Below are 22,333 nucleotides of genomic sequence, written 5' to 3' on the forward strand. Positions count from 1 at the left end.
TGAAATAAAGAAACGAAACTGCCACTGGTATAACAAGTTACATTTTATAAATTGATTTATCATAATAATGGTTTTTTTTGTCCTCTGCACTTCAAAGCTACTTGCTTCTTTCTACCTCATCTCGTATTTATAATCACAGGTACATTTTTAAAGAAAGCGTATAGACTTGAGGACACGAAACTCATTAAAGACAGCATATCATACTTTCCTGAACTGAGAGTGGCCTTGTGTTGATATACAATTTGTCATGATCAATGGGGGCAAGAGAACTCACTTGACGACCCTGTCCTTTGTTTAGATTCATCGAGTTATTTTTCATTTATCGTATGGCTTTACAAGTGGAAGTTCAAACGTTGAGATGATTAAGATACATAAAAAATACATACATTATGTTCGAATATGACACGGATACAGTAAAAATACTAATATAAATACAACAAACATCAGCATATTTAAAGTTCATATGAGAGCATAGTTGTGGTACAAGGGCAGCCATAATCCAGTATAAAGTTACATCCAAACGAGACAGCCATTCAATAATAGTTGGGCTGGCCTAGATAAAATCTCTCCATTTTCCAAAGAACCTACACAAGGGGCTATCTTGTACTATATACAGCAACTTTTGTGCAGCATTTCCACCTCACACAATGGATCGTCAGTGGTACCCCACTTGTGCATCATGGATTTAGTTTCTGCGTGGCCAAATCCTACACGATTTAGTTGACACCGTATTTTGCTGTGAAGTTGCATTTCTGGGAGCTGTTGATTGGGATCTTCTATGTTGTGGCGGTTAACGTCACTCTTATTCCACTGAGTTTTCCAGAATTTACGCGTGTCATAGGAACCGAGCAGAATTCAGTGTGAGAGTTGTATCTCTTTAAGGTTAATGGTAAAATGGCACCTGCTTTCTCGTTTTGTTACAAAATTTTCGAAGGCTTCAGCCACAAGAATTCTGTGTGTTGCATTACTCCCACTTCAAATGGTTTTCTTTCAGCCGCTGTCACTATGTCTACCTGATCGTCAAACACGCAAATTTCATGCTGAAGATGCTCTTTCTTCACTGTTAAATCAAAATCCTAGTCGTTTGAAAGATATGAAAGCACACATTCGAAAAGTTTCTCACCAATAGCTCCTGCTTTGATTTGAGGACGGGTAACGTACTTTAAGAAAGTTGAGCCTTTTTTTTGTTTCTGTTCTGTCCTCCACAGCAATACGAATACAAATACTTCCTTAATTGGTCTTTGCATGTGTTTCAAGATGCTTCACTTCACTTGTAACCATGTCTTAAGCACCTCTTCCTCCTGCAGTTTTGTCTGCCCCTTGTTAGTGTTAAACGAGTGGCATCCAAAACTGTATGCATACATATTTCTCTTACAACGTCGTTAATTTTGGAAATGGCAATGCTTTTTCCAGATCAAATGCCATCACGTAACATCTAACTGTTTTCCATTTCTTAAACTCTCTTTCTTTATCTGTGACTCGCAAGTGCAGTTCTTTCTGAACTTTATACCCTTTCTTTTCACTGCGTCTGTTTCCATCAGCAATCTGTTGTCTTGGTCACACCTTGGACAGGTATCAGAATAGGTACGTTTAAAATGAAGATAAACTTCAGGCCTAAATATGTGGTAGTGCTACTTCTCTTTCACAGTAAGCTTTCCACTTTGATTACACCATGCAGTGCATAGATCATACATTTTTTCACTATCAGTCCAGGGCGTAGTTCGTTTCTATTAGGTTTTCTTCCTCTGGAGTAGTGACTCTGGTAGGATGCAAATGATGAAGTATGTGAAACATCACAGTCATCAATTTTGTTGCCAGGGATCTGGTGACCTCTTGTATCACAGACAGCATGCGTTTCGTATTTTGATATATACCTGTAAACACGTCCATCACTAATTTGTAATGTATTCAAAACATATTTTTTACACTTTCTCACTGTTGTGGCTTGCGCTCTTACCATGTATAAAAACACTCCAGCTTTTTTGCCTCGTGACCCATCTCTCTTCCTGACACGACCGACGAGTAGCATTTTGACGTGTCCTAGTACAAATACAATCTGCTTCGAAAAATCACCAAGTCTAAAAAAAAGTGTTCTTTTTGTTCAGAGCTAACTTTAGATAAACAATTGAGTCTACGCTCGGTCTCTAAATTCGCGAATATTTGGCCACACACTTCATTTCCCTTTTGATTAATTTAAGGCTCGCGAGGATTGCGCCGCCAATCTTCCTAACATTCTTCTTCCACACACCTTCATTCTTACTTCATTTGCGCCCACGTATGACATTAATTGCAATCTGTCCTATAGTAAATAAGTATACAAATGAGATTCTTCAGTAGAACGTGCTTTAGGTATACTACTACATATTACTGATAGTTAACAGGCATGCGATCAGAGGAACAGAAGTTTTAAAATTTAAACATTGGTGTGCTACATAATTCCAATGGAAAATATAGTTTAATTCATTTTCCGTCATTTTCTTCATGTTCGAATGCTGACTCTTGACAGCTGTTATATAGTCATAACCCTCTGAACACTGAATGTCACTACTATCATTGTTTAAATTCAAAACTCGATACGGAACTACACGCAAAAAACAAGCAGGGACTTATTTTGCTATTGCTCTGCAAAAAGGAGTGAATGTGGTACAGCAGCTAGACATTGCTGCACTCTGTGAAGTAACAAATGCATTACGGACTTATTTAAGTAGCCACATTTGCTCTACGCCCCTCAAATTTATTTAATATCCGCTTATAGCAACTAGGAAATTAGTATGAAAGGCATATTTTGATACACTAATTGCTCACTTTTCAAAGAGCTACGTCGCGATGATTGATAGGGGTCACTGTACGATAAAAGTCGAAAGACTGTTTATGACTCCGGAAGTATATTTAGTTGTTTCCGGTCTCTGCCAACCTTAGCTTCCAATAATGTGTGCTAGCATGCTCATATTGTTGTAGAGGTATCGTTTCCGGTTTACTTTCGCCGTGCTGATTTTTGATTTGTGAACCGATCTGCAGTTTGTGTTCATACTGAACGTGTGTGATGAGTTGATGCTGTTTCATTAAAAGTGTTGCCATCTACTCCTTACGCTCCTGTTTGTGGAGAGAGCTGTGATTCCCGCCTACACAGGAAAAAGTGTGGAGAGTGTAAAGAGGCTCCTGAAGTTTAGTGACACTCATTCTGTCGTATCTCCATGAACTCCAGGAAAGTTTCAGTAATTTTTCTATACGGCCGTCTTCGATAAGCCCACTTAGTCCATGAGATTTATTTTAATATGTGCATTCGATTACTGCCATATCACTTAATATAGAAGTACAGCTACATATTTCATGGATTATGTGATGTACTTTTACCTCATTTAGTGTAAAATACTGTCAAAGTTTCTACAGTACAGTTTTCATCTCTCTCCTTTATTAGGAGAATTGTTGGTGAAATACAATATGAGTTAGACGACTTTAACAAGCCTGTCATATGAGATACCATGAGTGACTTTTATATTGTACAAAATGTTGTACCAACAGTCCGAGAGCTGTTGCCTTTGTTAGAACAAAAGACTGAATGGAAACTGAATACCACCTCTGTCTGGAAACTTTTGAAATTAATAAGTTTCTTGTGGAGAAGGGCGCAAAACGAACTAACTTCGTTAATAGAACTCGAAAACATTGTTGGCTGGCGTTTAAGGTTCCTCGTGGAAATTCGAGGTGTTCGTGAAGCAGTCAAGGAAATTTTTTACCTTGATTGATCATGCTTAGATATCAATCTAACATATAGAAAACGCACGTAACAGAAAGAAATAGTTGCTGCTAGAGCACGGGAAAACGTTTTAGAAAGACTAATAGTTGCAGTTGTAGGATGCAAAAAGAGGTTTCTCGGAAATGCTCGGCTAGAATGCTTGGGCATATCTACGCAAAGCGACTACCATGGCCACATTAATTCCTTGAAGTTTTCCAATTATCGTCAGATAATTCCACATCTCAACGCAACATAAATCGCTTGGACAAAATTGAAAAGAGATCTCAGAGATCACGATGTAACTGGGAACCTGTCTGGCGAAACACTACAGGATTACAAAAACATGAGACGATTCCTTCAATATGTCATTGCATAAGACTGGACAGGGTATTGTAATAAGATGTAACGTTTAGAAACTTAGGTTTAGAAGAACGATGGTATCACGAAGTTGCCATCGATGATATAATTGTTAATGTGGACGTAGCTCACTCAAATGGTGATGGTTCGGCAATCCAGGATGGATGAATGGGTTCCTAGCACCCTGGAGTCTGTCTGTCCCAGTATATAATGTTTCGGTATTCCGGATTTCAGATTGAGAGTACTTTGATATTTTCAACAAAAGTACAAAAAAATAGAAGTTAGGTGCTAATCCGTTCAGTGTTTGGTAAATTTTACCTCAATCTATATAGACATAATATAAATTCTTCATTTGTGTGGCCACAGCGTCAGTAGTTGCTTTACAGTTATTAGCACACTTATTAAACGCATTTGAAATACGTATTTGCAACTAGTAAAAAATATGCAAGCAGATGACATTTACAAATGCAAGCGGAAATCATATAAATGTGCTACCTCGTACAACGTTTTACGTGACTAAAACGAAACGTCCAAGGTAAAATATACGCGTTTTTAATACTAGCAACGTGGCTTTCAAGTACCTTTTATAACACATTTTATTTACGCATTAACTGCTACATATTTTGTAGCAAAGACTACCTTTATTTAACATATCATCAGATTTAAATCGTATCAAACTGAAATATAGCATTTCTGTAATCTCAAACTCTGTTTTTTACATCTGCTATTTGTTTATGAATACAAAGACGCGCTGAACACCCTGTCGTCTCACAAATATGGTTGGCTAGGTCGGCTGCACCGAGTAGCTGTCCATACAACTGCGGCCATTCGATTTATATCCAAACGCCGACCCTCAACAATCGCCATAGCTCTTTAGAAAGAGAACAAGCAGTACATAAGCAGTTTCTATTATTTTCACAGACCGATTTTAAAAACATGTAATAAATCATTAAAATTCGGCAGATATCGAAAAATTAACATATCAGTATTTTGCGTTTCTTGGAACTGAAAAACGTCCACTGAAGATTTGTAGCTGATTGTTTATCAATTTTTAACCTTAAAAGAGTCATTCATGCGGAACAAATTGATCGTTTCATACAGGATGTTACAGCGCATTAACTAGAATTGTCTATTATATTGTCTTTGCGAGACTCACTGTGTTGTTTTTGACAGAAATAAATGTTTTGTTGATGTGAAAGCCAGCAGCATGACTTATTTTTATTTATTTATTTATTTACTTGGAACTAAACCAAATATTCCGGGACCGATAGCCGGGAAGAATCGCTGCAGCCGACACGTGGAAGAATTTCTGTGAGCAGCACTGCCGCTATTAATCGAAACTTCCAAATTAGCTGCTGACAGTTTTATTATATTTCGTACAATATGCAATATGCCTATCACCCCCCCCCCCCTTCCACGAAGGGAGACCTTGCTGTTGGTGGGGAGGCTCTTGTACCTCAGTGATACAGACAACCGTACCATAGTTGCAACCACAAGATAGGGTATATATTGAGAGACCAGACAAACATGTCGGTCGTCAAGGGGGCACCAGCCCTCTCAGTAGCTACAGAAACAAGAGTCTGGATGAGTGCCCGATTTGGTCTGCTGGTATTGTGGACGAATGAAAGAAAGGGGAAACTACAGCTACAATTTTCCCCCAGGGCATGTAGCTCTACTGTATGGTGTCTTTTGGGTAAAATATTCCAGAGGTAAAATAGTCCCCCATTCAGAACTCCACGCGGGGACTACTCAGAAGGATGTCATCATCAGGAAAAGAAAACTGGTATTCTGTGGATCCGAGGGTGGAATGTTAGATCCCTTAATTGGGCCGGTAAGTTTAAAAATTTAAAAAGGGGAATGGATAGATCATAGTTAGATATAGTGGAAATTAGTGAAATTGGATGGCAGCAGGATCTGGATTTCCACTCAGGTGAATACAGGGTAATAAATACAAAACCAAATAGTGGTGATGCAAGAGTAGGTTTAATAGTGAATAAGAAAATAGGAATGTGGGAAACCTATTATGAACAGCACAGTGAACCAAGATAGACATGAAGCCCACATCCACCACAGTAATGCAAGTTTATATGCCAACTAGTTCTGCAGATGATGAACAGATCTCGAGAAATGTATATGACATAAAAGAATTTGTTCAGATAGTTTAGAGACAAAATTTAAAAGTGATGGAGGACTGGAATTTGATTTACAAGGGTCCATTCCCAACCTCCTACAGCCGAGAAGAGAGAACTGGGTGGGATGCGGTGATGAGGTCCTAGTTATGCGACGGCACGGTAACTCAGCTTGTTCGGTCAAAGGGTTAGCTGCCCTCTGTTATATAAAAAAACTGAGCTAATGGATCAACGACGAACTGAAACGGGTGTCTTGCGACATCCGCCACAAACAGATGTAACGAACGAAAACGGAAGTCGGCACGGTAGCTCAGCGTGTTTGGTCAGAGGGTTACGTGCCCTCTGTAATAAAAAAAACTGAGTTAATCGATCATCAACGAACTTAAACGGATGTCTTAAGACGTCCGCCCCGAGCAGATGCAACGAACAAAAGCAAACAAAATAAGATTTTTTTTAAAAAAAAAAGTTATTCTGGAGAGCACCAAGGAAGCATCATTGACAATAACACTTTCATTTGGCAGTAATACACGACTGTCTTCGAAGGGGGCCGCGCCATGACAGGGCCGGAGGAGTAGCGCTGAGGAGGAACTTTCTGAAGTTAGGGGGAGATGTTACGCCCCAGGATAGTAGCCCTGGCAGACACTAAAAATTCGCCCAAATTCTGCCTTGGCAGCTTACAGAAACCAAATCGCCTATGTCAATGACCAGTAAAGAGCCAGCTAGGGTGAAATGCTGATCAAGTTGTGACAGACACGGAAGCTATCGTAGCATGGGAAAATGACGAGCGCCCAGGTCTGCAAAGGAAGCATAATGACATCACGTAAGCTGAGAGATACCGTCATACAAGTGGCAAAGCAGATTTTGTAAGAAAGGCTAGGGGAGCAGAAAAGAGCCTCTGAGAGATGAAGCTGCGAAAATCTGAAGTCACTAGGAGAGCTGACATCGAGGTAAAACCGGGACACATGATGTCATTGCCATCCCACCGCCACATAGCATATAGGAAGCGCCAGTACCCCACTCCTCTTAAGAAAACCTCTGATTGTTGAATGCTGACTGCTGACTGTCCAGTGCATAGCCTCATCCCCTGTGTCGGTTGCCGCTATCCAATGAGAGGAGAGGCTACGGAGTCGACCCTTGGCACTCATAGCTGTCTCCATTCATCTCTGGAACCATGAGTCAAGCTGGAAGGACGCTGCTGTCAGCCACACTGCCAACTTCTGAAGCAACACTGACGGTGCTCAGAGGCCACCATCATCCTGCAGGTCTACTGGAGGCTTGACCTGCTTGACCTGAAATGTTGTCCATCATCTGTCTTTGAGAGGGGGAGCACTACCGCTGTTCAACCCATTTCTGATGCCGATACCGATGCTGCTGGCTCCTGTTTCTTAAACGGGGGTTGAGAGCCGACACTGCGAACCAATGAGTACTTGAGGTGGACGTGGGTCGAGATTCCTGAGTGCAAATGTTCGACGTCCATGACAGCACTTTGAAGCTCCATGTGCAGAGCTGGAAACCACAGGATTCTGCGTCTGATGGCAGTCTGTGATGTAGCAGCCGCTACCCGACACTTCACTCTGCTGACGACACTGCAAGACAAGCGCAAGACCGTCTTCCATGGCTCCTTTTACTTTGGTAAACCAGTTTTTACTAAATATGATGTGCTCTCACTATCACTATTATTTACTGATCTTTTTACAAGATGATAATTTTACATCTGGTATTTGATGGGGAGCCAATATTTTTCTTAATTTATGGCCGATTTTGAGCTTGATGGCCTGTAATATATGTTAATGACATAACCTCAGTCACTTGAAAGTGGCGTACAAGTCTGAAACCTGGGTCGTAATTAAATAAACAACAATACAGTCAATGGAGGAGCGTTCATTTAAAAAAAAATATCACTCACCGCACCACATTTTTACAAACATCTTAGCTGTTGACCCAACATTGGAGCTGCATACAAGGCTGGCAGCTGATGTCCTAGCTGTGTGGGTGTGGTACCAGGCATAGATATCTCTACCACTGGCAACCACTTGCTGGCATCAGATACAGGTGTCCAGTTCCAGACTCCTACTTTCGTCAGGAGAGAGCCGGGCAGGATGTGGTGTGAGGTCGTTGTTACACTTGACAGTGCCAAGGAAATGTCACTGACAACAACACATTTATTGGGCAGTAACACACGACGGTCTTTCTCAGTGCCATACCATGGCGGGCTGACGGAGCAGCGCATCATCAGTGGCAGAACGCAGGCTTGCACTCATCTTGCAGTATCACCAGCAAAGCAAAATCACAAGTGGCGGCTGCTACGTCATGCACAGCTACCGACTGCGGAATCTAGCGGCCTTCATATCGATCTCCAAAGTGCTCTCATGAATGTCCAAGATTTGCACCCTGGGGTCTCCCCCAGATCCACCTGAAGTACTCGTTGGCTCGCAGGGGTCGGCTCGCAGCCTTCGTTTAGGAAACAGCTCTCCTGGTGACTTCAGACTTTCACAACTCCGTCTTTCAGATGCTCTTTTCTGCTATCTCGGCAGCTGAATACTTATTGTTGCGTTGCCCCTAGCGTTTCCTATGAAACTCTGTTTTTTTTCACTAGAATGACTGTATCTCTTAGCTTCCATGATGTCATTATACTTCGCTTGTGCCCTGGGTGCTCGCCTTTGCCGGCCGCTGTGGTCGAGCGGTTCTAGGTGCTTCAATCCGGAACCACGTGGCTGCTACGGTAGCAGGTTCGAATCCTACCTCGGGCATGGATCTGTGTGATGTCCTTAGGTTATTTAGGTTTACGTAGTTCTAAACCCAGGGGACTGACGACCTCAGATGTTAACTCCCATAGTGCTTAGAGCCATTTGATTTTGCTCGCCATTTTCCCATGCTGCGACAGCTTCCATGTTTGCAACAACTCGGCTGGCATTTTTCTCTAACTGGCAGTCTACTGGTCACTGACACAAATGGTTCGGTTTCTGCCAAGGTAGAACTTGGACGAATTTTTAATGTCCATCGGGGATTCTATCCTGAGGCGTAAGAGATAGAAGGAAAAGAAGGAGAAGGAAAATTACGGGTAAATATCGACTGGAGAAAAGGAATTAATGAAGAAGTCACCCTGTAAAATTTTGCGCAGAGTATAATCCAAGCGCAGCTAACACTTGCTTTAAGAATCATGAAAGAAGCTTACATATGGAGGAGACCTGGAGACGTTGGAAGGCTTCAGATTAATTATATAATGGTAAGACAGAGATTTTGGGACCAAAGTTTTAATTGTAAGACATTTCCACGGACATATGTGGAATCTGATCATAATTTATTGGTTATTAACTGCACATTAAAACTAAAGAATTGAACAAAGATAGAAAATTAAGGAGATGGACCTGGTTTGGTTGATGGAACCAAACGTTGGTGAGAGTTTCGGAGGGAAAATAAGGCAAAGATTGAAATGAACATGTGCAAGGAGACAATAAAAGACAAATGGGTAGTTTTGAGACAAGAAGTGGTGAAGCCAGCAGAGGATCAATAAGTAAAAAGACGAGGACTAATAGAAATCCTTCAGTAACACAAGAGATATTGAAATTAATCAGTCAAAGGAGAAAATATAAAGATGCAGTAAATGAAGCAGGCAAAAGGGAATACAAACGTCTAAAAATTGAAATTGACAGGAAGTGCCAAATGGCTAAGCAGGAATCGCTAGAGGACAAATGCCAGGATTTAGAAGCATATCTCACTAGGGGTATGATAGATTCCGCCTACAGAAATATTAAAGAGGCCTATGGAGAAAAGAGAAGCAGCTGTATGAATTTCAAGAGTTCCAATCGAAAACCAGTACTAAGCAAAGAAGGGAAAGCTGAAAGGTAGAAGGAGTATATAGAGGTCTATACAAGGAAGATGTACTCATGGGCAATATTATCGCATTGGAAGAGGACTTTGACAAAGATGAGATAAGACATATGGTACTACGGGAAGAATTTGACAGAGCACTACCCCTAAGACCTACGCTGGAATGAGACCCCGGCTGTAGACGACATGCCGTCAGAACTACTGACAGCCTTAGGTGAATCAGCCATTACAGAACTCTCCCATCTGGTGTACAAGATACACGGGACAGAAAAACTGACCTTACGACTTACCTTGGAAGGTGGCGTTTGCGTACTTAGAGAAGGCTTTTAACAATGTTGACTGGAAAATTCTTTGAAATTCTGAAACTAGTGGGGGTAAAATAGAGGGAGCAAAAGAATATTTACAATTTGTACAGAAACCAGGCGGCAGTTATAAAAGTTATCGGGCATAAGAGTTATCGGGCGTGAAAGAAAACAGCGCTTGAGAAGGGAATGAGACAGAAGTTCTAGCCTATCCCTAGTGTTACTCAATCTATACACTGAGCAAGCAGTACAGGAAACCAAAGAAAAACTTGGAGTGGGAATTAAAGTACAGGGAGAAGAAATAAAAACTTTGCTGTTTGCCGATGACATTGAAATTTTGTCAGAGACAGCGAAAGAATTGGTAGAGCAGTTGAACGGAATGAACGGTGTCTTGAAAGGAGAACATAAGATGAACATCAACAAAAGAAAAACGAGCATAATGGAATAGAGTCGAATTAAATCAGGTGATGCTGAGGGAATTAGATCAGGAAAGAAGATTTTAAAAGTAGTAGATGAGTTTTGCTATTTGCGCAGCGCAATAGCTGATGATGATCGAAGTGGAGACGATATAAAAAGGTAGGCTAGCAATCACAACAAAACCGTTTCAGAAAAAGAGAAATGTGTTACTACAGAATATAGATTTAAGTGTCATGGAGTACTTTCTGAAAGTGTTTGTATGGCTTGTAGCCATGTACGGAAGCGAAACATGGACGATAAACAGTTTAGACAAGAAGAGGATATAAGCTTTTGAAATGTGGTGCTCAGAAGAATGCGAAGATTAGATGGGTACATCAAGTGACTAATGAGGAGGCACTGAAGAGAAATTAGTGGCACAACCTGACTGGATAGGACACATTTCGAGACATCAAGGGAGCACCAGTTTAGTAATGGATGACCATGTGGATGGGGGCGGGGAGGGGGAATCGTTGAGGGAGGCCAGAGATGAATACAGTAAACAGATTCAGACGGATATTGGGTTGCAGTAGTTATTTAGAAGGCAACGGCCTTGCCGCAATGGTAACATTGGTTCCCGTAAGATCACCGAATTTCAGCACTGTCGGGCTTGGGTAGCACTTGGATAGGTCACCGTCAGAATCTTCCAAGCACTGTTGGCAAACGGGATACATCCAGCCCTTTTGAGACCAGTTGAACAACTACTGCACTGAGAAGTAGTGGCTCCTATCCCGAAAACCGACAGTGGTCGGTAGAGAAGTGTGCTGACTATATATCCCCCATATCTGCATCCAGTGACGCTTATCGGCTGAGGATGACACGACGGCTGGTCTGTACCATTGGGACTTCCGATGGCTGTTCAGTTGGAGTCAGTCAGTCAGTTATTCAGAGACGTAGAGGCCTGCACATGATGGAGAAGCGTGGAGAGCTGCATCAAACCAGTCTTCGGAGTGAAGACAACAACATGCCTACTTCGGCGATATTGCCATTGTCAAGTACACCTGCGAATATCACAGATTTGTATATGGAGTTAATTGTGCACGTATGCTTACTTCTAACAAGGCGAGACGTATATAAACGTGCATCACCGATGAAGCCTTTTTTCTATTGTCGCTGTTTTTGTGATGATAAGATAAAGTCAGTTAGTAATTGGACAACTATCTGACATTTCTCAATGATGCTGTATGTTCACAAAGTGGTTATAGCTAGTCGGTTAGTGGTATTGTTTGAGTTAGAGTAATGCAGCTGGTTTTTGCCTAATATTTGATTGTTTATTTTTTTCCATTGTCATGTTCTAGAATGCTAATAAAATTTTCAGCGACGAATGACAGAAACATTCATCAGTGACGCAATATGTACGTCTCGCGAAGCTAGACGTAAGTACATACGGACAGTTAACCCCATACACAAATAACACAAATATAAACGAAATTTACCGACTGTAATATTCACAGGTTTAGTTGACAATGGCATTACTGCCGAAATAGGCCTATTGAAAGAAGTATAATAAAACAATTGGCAGCTAATTTGGAAAATTCAACTTAAAATGATATATTATGACGTATTTCACGCTGTGAGTCCTACTATACAAAAATATTGCCAATAACTTACTATTTGGTAATAATTAGGAGCAGCCACGCAGTCATGCAGGGTGACATTTACTGAACTATATGAAAAGAACGTAAATTAGTTACAAACTACGCCGTACACACACTTTATTCGACATACAAACATCACTACAGATAATCAAAATATCCACGGGTGTGCTGCCGGTCTATAGTGTCCAACTGGCACGATATTTCGGCGATCATACATGTCGCCATCATCAGGTGAACTGACGGACTGAGCTCCTGTGAACGTGCCGGCACGGAGATCCGTACGCTATGGCTGCTCAGACGGAACTGGGTTCGGCCGCGGCGGGGGCCGATTTAAATACCCTCCGCCCGCGGCGCGCTCCCTCCGCCGTCCGCGCCCCGCGCCACGGTCGCGCGGTGGAACAGATTGCGACGGCGTCTGAGATGACGTCGGTGTGGTGGCTCTGTCCGCCGTGGTCGTCACAACTATACGTTTGCTCGATTTACTCTTGATTAACCCAATCGCTGGTTCCCAAGCCTTGCTAAGATTATAGCCACAGTCACGGTTTATGAGGTCGTCAATGGTGCGAATTTCGATGGCCTCTCTAACAACGCTGTCCCAGTATCTCGACGTCTGTAGCAGAATCCTCGTGCGGTCATACTCCATGGCGTGATTTTCCGACATACAGATATTCGGATTTAGGTTGTGACGTTCGATATGCCTGCCATCATTGGCGATGATGTGGCGCAGGCGAACAGCGAAATTCTGCATGACCCGCTGAAGCGTCGAAAAGTCGATGCTGTCAATGGCTTCCTGAATGGCTGTTTTCAGCTCAGCAATGCTTTTGAGGTTATTGCTATATACCTTGTATTTAATATAGCCCCACAAAAAGGAGTCGCATGTGTTCAGAACCGCAGAATATGGCGACCAATCGAGGCCCATGCCAGTTGCCTCTGGGTACCCCTGAGCTAGAATTCCGTCCCCAAAGTGTTTCTCTAGGACATCAAACACTCGTCTGCATCGATGGGGTCGAACTCCGTCTTGCATGAACCACATCTTCTCGAAATCAGCGTGGGTAATGGGGATGAAGTCATCTTCCAAAGCGTTCACGTACCGTTTGGTAGTCACTGTGCCATCAAGGAATATCACACCGATTACACTGTACACCACACAGTTACCGTTGAGGGTGAAGAGACTTCTCGATCGCGAAATGTGGATTCTCAGTCCCCTAAATGCACCAATTTTGGTTATTGATGACCCGATCGAAATAGAAGCGGGCTTCATCGCTAAACCAAACCATATTCACATCAAAGTGCAGTTCGTGAATTCTGTGGGCAATAGTGTTGGCGAAACACAACCGCTGTTCCATGGCCCTGGAGCATAACGGCTGATGGGTTTGAAATTTGTATGGGAAGAGATGCAGGTCTTCAAAAACAATTTGTCGCTGTGTCTTCCGTTTGATTCCCACCTGCTGTGCAGCTCGTCTGATCGATTTCCTTGGGCTGGTTTGAAACACAGTGCGTGTTTTCTCAGTGTTTTCAGGTGTTTTCACCCTTTTCGGACTACCGACATTGCCAACACTGCCATCACTAACACTACCCACGCTCTCAAACTTGCGAATCAAATTCTTGATTGTTAGCATACTTGGACCGGTTGTCTTCCGCTTGAACTCAGTCGCAAACTACCTTTGAGCCGCAGTTGGGCTGTTATTGTTGGCATAGTAGGCCTTCTCAAGCGCTATACGCTCAGGCACGCTGCACCGTGACATTTTCACGTGCAAATGTCCAACAACAAGTCGTGTGCGCACGCGTGTAGATACTGCATGGGGGCTTAATTAAATAGAATGCAAATATTTTTAATTTTAGTCGCTGTCTGTAACCGGTTGGCCCTGAGTAGTATTAGTACGAAATCTGACTGCATAGAATAACAACAAAGAATGAAAGGAAACTTCCGTTAACACAATTAATCAATTAAGTCCCCAGCAACTATAAAAGCTACGAAACAACAAAGCACAAGTGTAACTGTTCTGTGTATGGAAGTGTGATTCAACGTAGACATCTGGCACGGTTCTTCCTCACTTCGACAAGATGCTTTAAACGCCATTCACAATGAAGTAATTAAAAAACCAGAAATACTATGATTGCACATAGAAACCAGAATTACACTCTAATACATGAACACAAGCCAAATGCTTTGTTGACTGAACCTGTGACCAAGAGACATTGTTAGTTAGGAAATCTGAAATACAAATTTTTTTTTATTACCTCATATATATTGACGAAAAATACACTCTGGTTATTACAACATCCCCAATCGAACAGCATCGGCTGTCTAGCCCATCAGAACAACTGCACACGACATGCTCACAACTAGTACTGCTATCGACATCGTCTCAACAAGCACTGACCACGGAAACTTCAGAACTACTACTTCCCACAGCAACTTCTGAACAAGCACTGCCAGTGGAGGCGGCGGAATAAAACTCTTTGGCGCAATCTCTGCCGCTGTGACTCAGTGTAGCCACCTTTCAATACTAATTACCATTTCGCCCAGCGGCCAACCGTGCAATTTGAATGTCTTCACGCAAACCGTTCAGAAGTTATGTCTATTTCTTATAGTACAATAATTGTCATTCTGTATTAAGGTACCATGAGGTGTGTTACACTGCAACACTAACGCTCGTGGAAACAGATTATTTCATGATTGTTACACAATTCGCCTTGATTTGCTTTTATAGGAAAATAAAAAGCACTTCAGTTACTGATATTAGCCGGCCGGAGTGGCCGAGCGGTTCTAGGCGCTACAGTCTGGAGCCGCGCGACCGCTACGGTCGCAGGTTCGAATCCTCCCTCGGGCATGGATGTGTGTGATGTCCTTCGGTTAGATAGGTTTAACTAGTTCTAAGTTCTAGGGGACTGATGACCTCGTAGTGCTCAGAGCCATTTGAACCATTTTTTATTGATATTAGGTACTACTGTGAGACATCTGCTGTAGGCCCTTATGTACTGGAGATCGGCACCGCTCGCGATTGGTTTTTTCTCTGGATTATCTCCGCGCTTCTTTTGTCAGCAGACCTGTCACCTTTTGTTTACTCGCTTCTACCATAAGTTTGATATGGAAACGACAACTACTGCCTTCTTTAAGATTATTAAGTTATGACAGCACTCTAGACATATCGACAAAAAAAAATACATATTCTGAAAAGAAAGCGAACTCGTCAGAGATTGACTATTACTCGATCTGTCACAGCGATCAGAGATTTCTCAGCTGAGACACTTCTCTCCGAACTTATATACTACACGGCTTGTTTGGAGGACACGCTGTCAATTGTTATTCTTCAGTGGTGGATTGCACCGCGTCCAACATTGTCGAAAGGAAACTCTCTGAATCCTTGTGTACTCTAAGCATAAATGATGTGGTCCTTCCTACTAACGCATTTATTATGACAGTGAACTTATCGCCCATTGATTCAGAGCCCTTCTGAGGAAACGTGGAGTCTGGCCTAGAGTCTGTGAACGATTTGGAACCTCAGTGGACAGCAGCCCCTCTTTGTCCACTGTCAATGAGCACGTCTGGCTTCGGTGACTACCTCGAAGGTGACAGCTAGGCGACGGTTTCGCCGTAGTCGCGCCCACTTACGAGGAAACGAAGACAATTCTTCGGGAACGGTACGGAGACAGTAATAGAATCAATCCGGTGCACCTAGATCAGCTGTAATTGATTGCGCCTGTTCAGTTATTATCTCAGGGAAAATCTCAATTTAACGTTCATAGAATGTAAACGAAGAATAAAGGCATTCAAATCGTTGTGAGAGGACGCCAGTGTCTGCGGCAGAGTCTTAGTTCCGATGATATTGTACGCCTTCCCAGAAGAAGCTGTCGTCCCTGAACAGACCGCATAAAAGAACATAACTTGACCGAAGGACGCGTTTTAAAGTTAATGGAGCTAGAAGAAGAAGTAGACGGATCGCTCAGAGCATCCGCGAGGAAGTGCAACCAGATTCAAACACGCTATCCTCGGCTTCGCTTCTCAATATACAGTCTATACCAACTCTCCATAAACACAACAATAAGCGTACGCCAGAACCACACTGCGTGTTCTGTACACAACGCAGTCTTTGGCCCCAGGACTTCCCAGCCGAACAAGAGGCACAGTAGCGTCTGAGATACCGAAGTCGTGTAAATGTTGTTTCCTTTGCCTCAGGCAAGGCCAATCTCTCAAAAATCGCATGACGAAAGCCCAGCCTTTCTGATTGTTCTGCAAAGGCAACTGCCACCGGCCTTTTTGTCACCGCAAGACATCTGCATCTAAAGTGCAGACGGGTTCCAGTTCCTTGGGACTCCCCAGCTTCACGTATCTGCAGAGAGCACGCTTTTATGTTCCAGGACTCACAGTCGAGGGAAAATATTCGTTGTATTGTGGACGCTAGCAGCCAGTCTACCCATCATTGATACTCTGGTGAATTTGGTACCCGACTTTCGTGAAATAAATAAATAAATATATACACTCCTGGAAATGGAAAAAAGAACACATTGACACCGGTGTGTCAGACCCACCATACTTGCTCCGGACACTGCGAGAGGGCTGTACAAGCAATGATCACACGCACGGCACAGCGGACACACCAGGAACCGCGGTGTTGGCCATCGAATGGCGCTAGCTGCGCAGCATTTGTGCACCGCCGCCGTCAGTGTCAGCCAGTTTGCCGTGGCATACGGAGCTCCATCGCAGTCTTTAACACTGGTAGCATGCCGCGACAGCGTGGACGTGAACCGTATGTGCAGTTGACGGACTTTGAGCGAGGGCGTATAGTGGGCATGCGGGAGGCCGGGTGGACGTGCCGCCGAATTCCTCAACACGTGGGGCGTGAGGTCTCCACAGTACATCGATGTTGTCGCCAGTGGTCGGCGGAAGGTGCACGTGCCAGTCGACCTGGGACCGGACCGCAGCGACGCACGGATGCACGCCAAGACCGTAGGCTCCTACGCAGTGCCATAGGGGACCGCACCACCACTACCCAGCAAATTAGGGACACTGTTGCTCCTGGGGTATCGGCGAGGACCATTCGCAACCGTCTCCATGAAGCTGGGCTACGGTCCCGCACACCGGTAGGCCGTCTTCCGCTCACGCCCCAACATCGTGCAGCCCGCCTCCAGTGGTGTCGCGACAGGCGTGAATGGAGGGACGAATGGAGACGTGTCGTCTTCAGCGATGAGAGTCGCTTCTGCCTTGGTGCCAATGATGGTCGTATGCGTGTTAGGCGCCGTGCAGGTGAGCGCCACAATCAGGACTGCATACGACCGAGGCACACAGGGCCAACACCCGGCATCATGGTGTGGGGAGCGATCTCCTACACTGGCCGTACACCACTGGTGATCGTCGAGGGGACACTGAATAGTGCACGGTACATCCAAACCGTCATCGAACCCATCGTTCTACCATTCCTAGACCGGCAAGGGAACTTGCTGTTCCAACAGGACAATGCACGTCCGCATGTATCCCGTGCCACCCAACGTGCTCTAGAAGGTGTAAGTCAACTACCCTGGCCAGCAAGATCTCCGGATCTGTCCCCCATTGAGCATGTTTGGGACTGGATGAAGCGTCGTCTCACGCGGTCTGCACGTCCAGCACGAACGCTGGTCCAACTGAGGCGCCAGGTGGAAATGGCATGGCAAGCCGTTTCACAGGACTACATCCAGCATCTCTACGATCGTCTCCATGGGAGAATAGCAGCCTGCATTGCTGCGAAAGGTGGATATACACTGTACTAGTGCCGACATTGTGCATGCTCTGTTGCCTGTGTCTATGTGCCTGTGGTTCTGTCAGTGTGATCATGTGATGTATCTGACCCCAGGAATGTGTCAATAAAGTTTCCCCTTCCTGGGACAATGAATTCACGGTGTTCTTATTTCAATTTCCAGGAGTGTATATATATATATATATATATATATATATATATATATATATATATATATTTCAGAGTACTTGATATTTTTGCTATAGTCCTAGAGTTCTCTATAAAAAATTTTACTAGTTCTGTAGAATTTTGCGAAAAAAACTATGATGTCAACTTCGAATCGCTAAATTGCTGTTAAATTGGCAATCGATTTTCTAGAAATATGGTTTTTTTTCATAGTTCTTTATAGATATGCCGTATTTCTAGAGTTCTCTGTGCAATTGCGGAATAGTTTTGTAGAACTACGAGAAAAAAAAAAGATCACATTTTCGAATAGCCGACTAGCTATGAAGTTGGCACCTGACTTTCGAGAAATATACATTTTTCTCAGAGTTCTCGGTAGGAACTTTATAGTTATAGAGCATTCTGTACGAAATTTTAATAGTTTTGCAAAATTTAGCGATAAAACAATAGTAATCGCAAGCCTCCCCACCACCGGCAAAGTCATCAAAGTCATGGCGGGTGTACTGTGTTACACAAATATTCCCGCTCCCAGCGATGATGGTACGTAGATTGATACAATTATCCAGTCGTTTCCTTTGAAAAAATCATACTCTTCGACTCCGTTATGAAGTGTTATCAGGGCACCGTCCTCTTGGAGGGTTGGGACTTCCCAATATCAAAGTGAAGGCTTCAGTAATGTTCATTCGGCACACTGTTTTAACACGTACTCGAGCTACTGATTCCTTTACATCTCGCATATTTACATCTACATCTACATCCATACTCCGCAAGCCACCTGACGGTGTGTGGTGGAGGGTACCTTGAGTACCTCTATCGCTTCTCCCTTCTATTCCAGTCTCGTATTGTTCGTGGAAAGAAGGATTGTCGGTATGCCTCTGTGTGGGCTCTAATCTCTCTGATTTTATCCGCATGGTCTCTTCGCGAGATATACGTAGGATGGAGCAATATACTGCTTGACTCCTCGGTGAAGGTACGTTCTCGAAACTTCAACAAAAGCCCGTACCGAACTACTGAGCGTCTCTCCTGCAGAGTATTCCACTGGAGTTTATCTATCATCTCCGGAACGATTTCTTTGACTGACCAGGCTAACTACCCATGCCGATGTTGGCCGGATCAACTCTAAATTGCGGCATTTACGTGATTTTTATATTGTAATAAGTTTTCTGTGACCGGCATTTTATTAGTGACACATCTGATCACCAGATCTTTGTTTACTCGTTGGGAATTATTCATCCCTCTGCACGGTTGAAATGGTCGCGCCATTCACATCTGATCCCGACCAACGAACGCCTCCGTCTCACTGGTCTTTGCGACACGTGTCATTGAGTTGATACATTAACACGCAGGCTTGTCTCCTGCGCATGAGAACATTGACACTGGATTCGCTGACATCTGCGTTTCCTTGCCCAATCATCAAAAGCTGTTTTCTCGGTTGAACTTCTTCTGTGTACGAACTTTTCCATTTCCACCGGACGAAGATTAATTCGATCGTATGGCTCCTCGGACACTACGCGCAGTACTTATTTCGTGTGACAACGATCCCCACCTCCGTGTTTTTCGCCAGTGTGTGGTGAATACCCACTGGAAGTAGCAGAGGCTTCCATGTTATCGTGCTTTATTTGCAAACATGTTGCCTTGGGATTCGACCGCTGCCCACCTTATCTCCATCCTACATTGCTGTAATGTAATATAAAAACAAAGAAAGAAAAAAAAGGAGAGAAAGAGAGTCCTTGTTTTATAATCGACGTGTTGTTACATTTCCCGAACAAACTTTCTCTTGATTTGTAACATAACAAAAAGAAGTGGTACAGTGTTATAAAAGGGAAAAAAGTGGTAGCATCTTTGACTCATGAATAAAACCCAATGACTACTGGGTTCGAGCATAGCGATGTCTTAAAGTTGTGGGAAAAAAATGTGGAGTGGTTAGCGTGACAGGCTTCGGTACGGAAGGACCCAGGTTTGATTCACCCAATCTTCTCAGACTTTTTCCGAGGTAGGGATATCTCGTAGGGCCCCGTTCACCCCTTGTGAGGCCAAATGAGCAACTGCTTGAATAAAGAAGCAGTGGCATCACCTGCAATAACGGCTGCAGGGACCAGCGGCATGCAGATCGCTTGGTCCGCGATCATAGTTCGCTCCTCGTACTGCGTTGCAGAAGCAGTCGGACAGTCAGAAAAGCAGTACAGCCTAATGCGTGAGTGGTGTTGAAATCATATTTGATACATAATCACAGGTACAACACACTGCAGTAACATGCAAATCAGATAATTTTTCAACATATTTGTATGTTATTGTGCACTCTGAAGTTAGTTAATTACATATTCCATTGACCATTTTAACGGGTTGTAACGGAACTGAAATGATGGTGGGCTGACAGTAATTTGGAGCCCGCGCGTCGGAAACGGGCGCGCTGGTGTGAGACTGCCAGGGAGTGCACCCTGATGCCATCTATTGGCGAAACGGGGAATTAGCGCTACCTCTCAACCAAATGCACTAAGCTCTCGGAGTCAAATGTATTCTTTTTCTTGGTAATTATAAGCTATTACTGTATGATTTAATGTTATAAAGCGCTAGTAGTAAATTATTATGACTGGTATGAACTCCAGGGTAATAAATATAAATATTCTTAAATACTAAATGATTTCGGTGAAAAGGTGGTAGGGGAACGCCCCCACTCTCGGTGATGCGAGCGTAGCTAGAGGTAGCTGGAGACACAGGGACTGAACAATGGAATGGCCTGGGGAGTGTTGACGTGAGCGGACGTGCGTAACTGTGCTCACGCAAAAGTGATTGTGCAACAGCGAAGAGGCGAATATCGTCGCCGTTTGTGGAGTAGAACGCGATGAATGTTTGTCGAAGCCGTCTCTATGCCACTGGGGCTGATTGTAAGAGTTCCTGCGCCCAGATTTCATGGCGGACGTGCAGTAGCTTATACGAGTGCTACAGCTCGTAGTTCCAGCCGCCATTAAGGGCATGAAGCGTGAAGAGCAGCGTTAGCCACATGCATCTCACCACCAGCACCGACACGTCTACCCAAGGCAAGACTGCTTGCAATTGTTAAGTCAAACTTTGTATACGTGTAAAAGGAGAATACCAGTTATCTTTTATTCAAGTGCAGAGGACAGAATATAGTAATGAGTAAAATTACGAGGCATGTTGTTCATTGTAAAGTGTAGTAACCTGAAACATAGTGTAGTGAAATCAGACTGAGGCCACCATCGCCTCTTTCATTTACAATTCTTTTGGTTGTAGAATACTTTAGCGTTTAAAAATGTTGAAAAGAGCAATAGTCACACCAGAATGAGTCGCCTATTTATAGTTACTTAAATTTTTCTGAGTAACCTTTCAAGTAAAGTCACTTAACTAATTCTATAGCAATTGTCCAAAGAGTAATATTCCAAAATCATTAAATAAGTTGAAGGATAGAATTTTGTTAACCTAAGTTGCATAAGTTGTCTTGGTGGTAATTACCAAGCCAACTCACAGAAATTGAGAGAGTATTTGCTTTGTAGAATCACCTAGAATGATCAGAAATAGTAATATTCAGAATTAAGTTTAAATTCAACTTAAGCCGTTTCACTTTGAAACGAGCCAAAAAACTGATTTATTCTTTTGCTCCTTCAGAGCTGGCGACCGTAGTTATAAGTATTTTCAGGAGGATTCGACGGTAAGTCTGCTGCTCTCGTCGTGCTGATAGGATTACCTACTGCTGCTAGCAGTGGTGATTGGATACATAAGCTCACTACCAAGTTAAGTGGGTCAGGTAGGCAGTGTTACCGTGTGAACTGTAGGGCACTGTAGGCCGTGGATCGAACCCGTTCAATCATCACAGCTCTTTGAGAAATGGTCCGGTTAGGAGTGTACTAATCCAATAGGTAAATACTGGCGAGTAACGGTCAAAAATGTATACGCAAGTGAATATAGCAAGGTCCATGTAGCATCTAGTTAATGTGGTGCAATGGCGAGGGTAGGAGTGGAGTAAAAGTGAGCTGAGCTTGTGGCAGCTGTGCTGTCTTCAAAGATTAATAACGCC

General features: G+C 43.3%; 1 protein-coding gene across 1 annotated transcript in view; it reads left to right on the plus strand.

Moving 5' to 3' along the window:
* Positions 1–22,333, plus strand: part of LOC124597840 (glutamate receptor ionotropic, kainate 2) — a 1,390,744-nt gene that overhangs the window by 1,220,873 nt on the left and 147,538 nt on the right. The window lies entirely within an intron of this gene.

The sequence above is a fragment of the Schistocerca americana genome, chromosome 1, assembly GCF_021461395.2.
Source record: "Schistocerca americana isolate TAMUIC-IGC-003095 chromosome 1, iqSchAmer2.1, whole genome shotgun sequence".
In the NCBI taxonomy this organism is placed as follows: domain Eukaryota; kingdom Metazoa; phylum Arthropoda; class Insecta; order Orthoptera; family Acrididae; genus Schistocerca; species Schistocerca americana.